This window comes from Aplidium turbinatum, chromosome 17 (assembly GCF_918807975.1).
Source record: "Aplidium turbinatum chromosome 17, kaAplTurb1.1, whole genome shotgun sequence".
Lineage (NCBI taxonomy): Eukaryota > Metazoa > Chordata > Ascidiacea > Aplousobranchia > Polyclinidae > Aplidium > Aplidium turbinatum.
Window position 1 is genome coordinate 7,656,479 of NC_137488.1, and position 7,230 is coordinate 7,663,708.

Genomic DNA, 7,230 nt, shown 5'->3' on the forward strand with positions numbered 1-7,230 from the left:
ATTTGCAATATCTCAAACGCACGTAAGCAGCTATGTGCAGGGTTGCATTCCTGGGGGGGCTCGGGGGGGCTGAGCCCCCCGAAAAACGATAAGGCTTGATGTAGGGGGGGCTCAGGGGGGGCTCGTTCAAGCTTCCAATTTTTCAGCTTTTCTGGCTGAACAACAACTTCTCGACTGAACAAGTAACACTTTAACAGCTTTCTCACAACAGAACTGCAAAATAACACAAACATAAGTTGATACCAATCGCCAATTATCACTTTTGTCAGAAACTCTCCAGACTGGAAATATCAACTTCGTAATAGCTAATCGTCATGTCAAATGGACTGTTAATTCTCTACTTCAAATAAAAAAAGCTATTCAAGAAGGAAAGTATTCGTTTGATGAAGTTGTTAACTTCAGTCCCGGAAGTACAAAAAACTACTCCTTTAAAGGCACAACATTGGACCAGTTCAAAGCTCGACGTAGGGACTACCCTTCTTTTGATCGTAATCGGATTATTCAAGCTTTGGTTGACAACATTGGAAGCAGGATGGTGGACACCAACAATGAAAATTCTGTGAAGAGCTTGGAAATTACTGTACCAGAGTTATGGCCTGGTCCAGTCGAAGTTCCATGGCAAGAAGGGGAGCAAAGACTACGAAAAATATAGGAGAGATTTCATGTCATCACTCCTATTTCCGATTTTCGATTGTATGTTGACAATCCTTGTCATATACCAGATACGATAAAGTTGCTCAAGAACGTAGTACTAAACATGATTATTATAAGTTCTGCTGAAGCCGAACGTGGATTTTCACAAATGAACTTGGTCATCACACCGCTACGATCACGGCTGACCATATCACTCGTTTCAGCATTGTTGTTCATCAGCATCAATGGACCACCTCCTCATTTATGGAATGGCACTGCGGCAACTCAGAAGTGGTTGCAGACTCATCGGTCGTCTGTGGATATTCCCACATTGAATGAACTCAGATCTCTGCAAAAACTGTTTGCTGGCTAAAATCAAGGACTGTCGTGGAGCCCATAAAACCAAAGACCTGGCAGACAGGCTATTTGTTTTGTGTAATCTCGTTTGCACCAACTTGGAATATGCTTTTGCTGTAATTGGAGTTTTTTAAACTGTTCGTTTATAACTAAATGAGATTTTAGTGTAACTGTCACATTGGCAGCTTATTGGTTCTTATATAGCAAATCTGCAACCACAAGCGCTCAATTCAAGAATTGCATTTCCTTACTTTCCTATTCAGTCAATGTTTTGCAAGTGTGCTTAGGATTGGCTCATACAAATAAGTTTACAATTGAGTTAAGAGATTGGAATTAGCTCATGCGAATCGAGTTTTAAGTGTAGGCCTACGCAGTAAAAAAAAAAGCAACGGAGATTGCAGTGTAGCAACCAAGCCAAATTTCAAACTTATAATTTTATATCGGATTCAACCACGTTTTCACGTTTTGTTGCTTTTACCTTTTTCTGTACTTCAAGCTATGTTTTAGCATGGGTTGTTTTTCGACATGATGTTCAGAAGTAAAACCAAACTGAACAGTGTTTCCTTTCAAAAAAGGTAAACATTGTTGGCTAACCTACACCGATTACTTATACATACTTTGTCTATAACAGCGGTTCTCAACAAGTGGGCCATGGCTCACTGGTGGGCCATAGAAGCATTTTGAGGTAGGCCACAGACATATTTAAAAGATTGAAAGATTTATTGAAGCATTTTGTTTCATCTTTGCCACTATAGTCAATTTTACACTTGTGTGTTTGTTTAGTTACAATGAATGATGCTGCTATTTTTAGCTACAAAGTGGCAATCATCATTCTAATTATTGCAACAAACAGTCTTACATCAACTCAGTTTTTACAACACTTTTGATGTAATAGACTAGTTTGTGATTAAGCCATCTTTATAAGCGGTAGCTTTGTTGAACTTCTGCAGATCCGCTTTTTAGTACGTGCAGCATTTTATTTTGTGGATTATGTTGGGGAGGAATTGACAATACTTGAAGCTTTAAGTTTGATGAAAATTACATTCAGTGTGTACATCAATTTTTGATAACAGAAAAGAAAAAGGGCAATGTGTATTAGGCTATGTTGGAAAGTTCTTAGTCATCATTCATTGAGGCCATCAAAACTGAAACTTTACCTGGAAAAAGTTCATCCAAGTTACAAGGATGAAGATGTGAACTTTTTTTTTAGCGAAAAGAAGATAGTGTGAAGCGTCAGCGCCTGGATTCAACAAGTGGATTCCAGCGACATTTCAAAGGCAATGTTCAGCTGCTTTTTGTTTATAAACCTTTTTGTAATTTTTTTCTTACATAAAAACTGAATGGGCCAGAGAAATTTTATGCAAACAAAAATGGGCCACGAAAGAAAAAAGGTTGAGAACCACTGGTCTATAACAACACAGCTAAGTGTTAGAGCCCCCCCAAAAAATTTTAGGAATGCACCCCTGGCTATGTGACGTAATAATGATAAGCAATTCAAGCACCTGTTCAAGCTTGGCCCACACCTGCTCAAGCCTGGCTCACATCTGTTCAAGTCTGGCCTACACCTGTTCAAGTAATTAAAAATTTAACGATGATGCAATGCTATGCTGCAGCTGCAATGCTTTACAGGTCTTGCAATCGATTCTGCAATCTGCTCATTTTTAGCAATAGTCCATTACGTCAGACGCCAAAATTCAGTAGACCTGAACGGTTTTATATGACGTTTGATATGAAAATTGTCCGTAACATAGCGACCCGTCGTTATGACAGTCTAACATGGCATAACTATCTGTTTAAAGAAGCCCTAAAACGTGGCAATGAGGTTATTCTTCCAAAAGCTCAAGGTCCACCATCAACGATTCGGACCGCGGTACGCCAGTTGAGTAGCCCTGGTCTAGACCAATGGTCTGGTCATAGGTTCTAGGAAGCTTGAAACAACTAACATTTCATTGTTCAAAAAAGAGATGAAAACCTCAATTTCGCAATCAATTTTTCAGTTTTAGCCTACATGCAATTAGGCATACTAATGTTCAGTCGGAGTCAGGAATTTCCAGAATTTTTGAATAGCCTATCCTACTTTCTACTTGTTTTCTGCAATTTTGTGCTTACTGGTCACAGCGGTAAACCCAGTGTTGTACGCGTCATTGAAATAAATTGACGGCGTCAGCGTCAGCGCGAATTGCCTAAAAACTTTACGGCGTAAAGTAGCCTACTGCGTAAGCTCTTGAAAAAATTGACGGTGTCAGCGTCAGCGCTAATTTCTAGCGCTATTTTTTGCCAGCGTCTCATAAAACAGAAATATTTCAACCAAGTTTAGGCTAACAATAGCTAAAAATAAAGAGCAGATATTATGTTTTGAGACTGTATTGTAATTAGCTGCTTAGCCTATTAGTTATTTCCTTACAGAAAAAGCAAGCATTTCAAAACGTTTGTCTAACAATTTGCTGCGTTTGGGACGCATAGCCTAAGCTATTGTCCTTCCAAGTGAAAACATGCGTTCCACAGCAGCGCTGGTTGGTATTGGTGTGTTGTATTTCAAAAATAAATTGAAAACGTTTACTCGGAAAGGTATCACTGTTCCTAACGTGCTATGATAGTTTAGCATGTATAAATCTTTTAACCAGGTTCACTGCACCAACATCGCTCTTTTCAGAGGCATAAAGCTCTTGAAATAAAGTATCTTCAACGTTCCGCGAAGCCGATCATGGATTTTTCGCTTTCTGTCTCTGATCTCTCGTTCTCAATACATGGGTGATCACTAGGGCCCGCAAAAGTCAATAAAGTCAAAAATTTTTAAGGACCTCGTCTATCCACGAATCCAAGAATAAAGTTATTTTTAGCACCTAGGGGACTGTTTCTAAGAAGTTTATAGGTCAAAATAAAGTCAAAATTGACAATAAAGTCAAAATTTTCAATAAAGTCAAAATTTGTCAAATTATGGCTTTTGACAAACTTTTTGTGTTTCTTGAAAGTAATTTTTGTCAAAATCCTCGTGGAAGCATTGTAAATCAGGAACTGCGACACAATTAAACCATATTAGGCCTAACCTATAAAAGCAGGAAATATGTCACAATGCTGACGGATCAGCAGTACCTTTTATCGCAAATTGCCCATTGTTTATTCATTGTTACGTATTTAAATATTTTTTATAAAAAGCTCCATCTTCACAAACGTAGTCTTTTCGAAAATCAACAGTTTGGATTTTAGGAATAGCTAAGCTAAATCGTCTTCAGCAAAAGTTAGACAGATTTGTGGAGATTTTCCTATCGCCGAAAAACACGACGCACTTTTTATAATCCATAAAAACCTTGACTTTTCGACAAAATATTACGTTTGGGTCTGAAATCGACAAAATATTATGTTTGGATAACTAGTATCAATTCAAGAAAGAAATGTGACCTTTACAAATAAGCAATTTCGTTAGGTCAAAATAAAGTCAAAATTTGATAAAAATAAAGTCAAAAAATTTTTTTTTTAGGTCAAAATAAAAATGGCCCTAGACTGATCACCATTTGGCGAACTTCTTCCGCGTGTATTCCAGGGAGCCATTCCAACCAACGCAAAAGCCGGTAAATCGGATGAGTCGCGCTGGCCAGAATACATTGTGAAACCATAGGTGAAACTCTAATTGTGAAACGAGATTTTTCATTTTTTTTCCATGAAAATAAAAAATGACGCATAGCGCTTGACGCATAGCGCTTGACGCTTGAAATCGGCAAAATAGTTGACGGCGCTATCACTTCCGTCAACTGAAAAATAAATTGACGGCGCTAGCCTCAGCGTCAACAAAAAGTTGACGCCGTCAAATTGACGGCGTCAACGTACAACACTGGGTAAACCATAATCTCTTCGTGGGAAAATTGTAACATAGGATTCCCGGATCCGTTCGTCTGTATGTAATGACCGAAAGAAACACTCTTTTGAAAACGTCTATTCAAAATTTTATTTCTGTAAAATTAGCCACCTGGCTGTCGAAATTGGAGTGCAACACCGTACACCACTAAAAACTTGTCACTACAACAAACTACTTAGATAAAGACGGAATTTTCGTCCAGCTGGCAAGCACTAAGCAAACAGTTAAATATGCGACCAACTTACAAGCAACCATTTTACGAATGACCAGAATAAATTACGATATCTCAAACTCACGTACGCAGTTACTGTGACGTAATAGTGAAACATTGTGAAGCAATTCTCAACAGGTGTGATATAAGTCTTACGAACGATGGTGCAATTTGGCTCATTTTTTAGGAAAAATTCCACGACGTAATACGCTAAGATTCAGTAGACCTGAACGGTTTTATATGACGTTTGATTTGGTGAACCATTGTCGGGAACACTTACGTTATCTTAAATGTGTGTGTTTTTTTTTGGTGTGTAGGCTCTTTGAAGCGCGGTAGCCGGTAGCGTTGCAGAGATGAACATGAAATCGGATTTAAATTTAAATCGTGCCGGATTTTACGTCAGCGACAGGATTTGGATCGGATTTTTTAACAGCCGAATTTGGTGCTGGACTTCTGCTAACTTGGCTATTAGACTACTTTGCTTAGATGTCTTCCTAAATACGATCAAAACATAATTGTTTTTCATTTCAATTGCAAAAATTGTTTTCAAGGCTTCTCTTCACAAGGAAGGCTACTGCAAATTTCTTACTTTTACACTTTTAGACTATTATAGCCTACTGTACTCTGCTTAATGCGTATAGGCTGCATTTGGATTTTATAATGCTTATAATCTAGATTTGAACTTACAATTTGGGTAGAGAGGTAACTCTTTTAAACCATAAACAGACATAACTCAGCAACAACACTACATTTAACATTATAAAAACAAAAAACAAAAAGCGAACGTTTTCGGCTAGTCATATAGCCCTTTTCAAGCCTATAAGAAATACATTATTAAAAGAAATGCTAAAGAATCATATAGTATCACAGCAAAAATATGGTCAAAGCTAAACATTTGGCTAAACCTATTTACCATTTAGCTAAACCTATTAGCTAAACCATTTAGCTAAACCTACAAACACTAATCTTTTCCTTAATTTCAGCGCTGTTTGCCCGTCTAATTACAAATCTGCTTTGATCAAGTGCCTTATCTCGCGAGCTCGCGACATTTGCTCGAACAATGACTGTTTCAACAATGAAATTAATAAATTACGCTCATACTTTGGTGCTAATCATTATCCGACTTGGTTTTTTAACAAGGTTCTTAGAGGATTTTTGAATTCGGTTTCCACTACGTCTCCAGTTGAGGAACCTGATTTCAAAAACTTTCTAACAATCCCGTTTGTTGGCAAGGAATCCAAACGTTTTGCCACAAGTTTGTCCAGATTTATTGCCTTGAAGTTTAACGTTAAGATTTTTCCCGTTTATAAAACATTTAAAGCTGGTTATTATTTTCAGTTGAAGTCTAAAACTCCTTTCCGCTTATGTTCTAACGTCGTGTATAAGTTCACTTGCTCGCATGATGCGAGATCGTCATACGTTGGTATGACCACACGACATTTGGTGACGAGAGTGGGAGAGCATTTGAATTTAGCTAATTTTAATAAAAACAGTGCAATTAAAGACCATATTAGAAACTGCCAATCGTGCTCTAACAATAAACCGTCTTTGCAGTCTTTCAAAATTGTTCGTAAGTGTTTGTCCGAATTCGACACCAAGATTCACGAGGCATTGATCATCAAATCTTTAAACCCAGGGCTCAACAGGCAATTATTTGCTTGCGGAGCTTCTTACCTTTTAGCAGTTTTTTGATTGAATTATCACGTCTTGTGTTTCTCGCATTCACTTTGTTTTGTGCCACTATCTCTTGTGCTTCTGTCTTTCTTGCGTAATCTGCCTGAGTCCTTGTCTGAACAATCAATTAATTTTACCTCTGAAATACTTGACCCGTTGTGCTGTGTAATTTTCAGTTATCATTTTGTGTGAGCGAGGCAGTTTCTCAAATGTTTAGCTTTGACCATATTTTTGCTGTGATACTATATGATTCTTTAGCATTTCTTTTAATAATGTATTTCTTATAGGCTTGAAAAGGGCTATATGACTAGCCGAAAACGTTCGCTTTTTGTTTTTTGTTTTTATAATGTTAAATGTAGTGTTGTTGCTGAGTTATGTCTGTTTATGGTTTAAAAGATTTGAACTTAGCTTTTAGGTGGAAATCTGGAAGTGAAAATCCGTATATCTTTGCTATAGGCTATTGTAGGCTATATTTTTTTCTCAATCTTTTATTTTTCTGTTA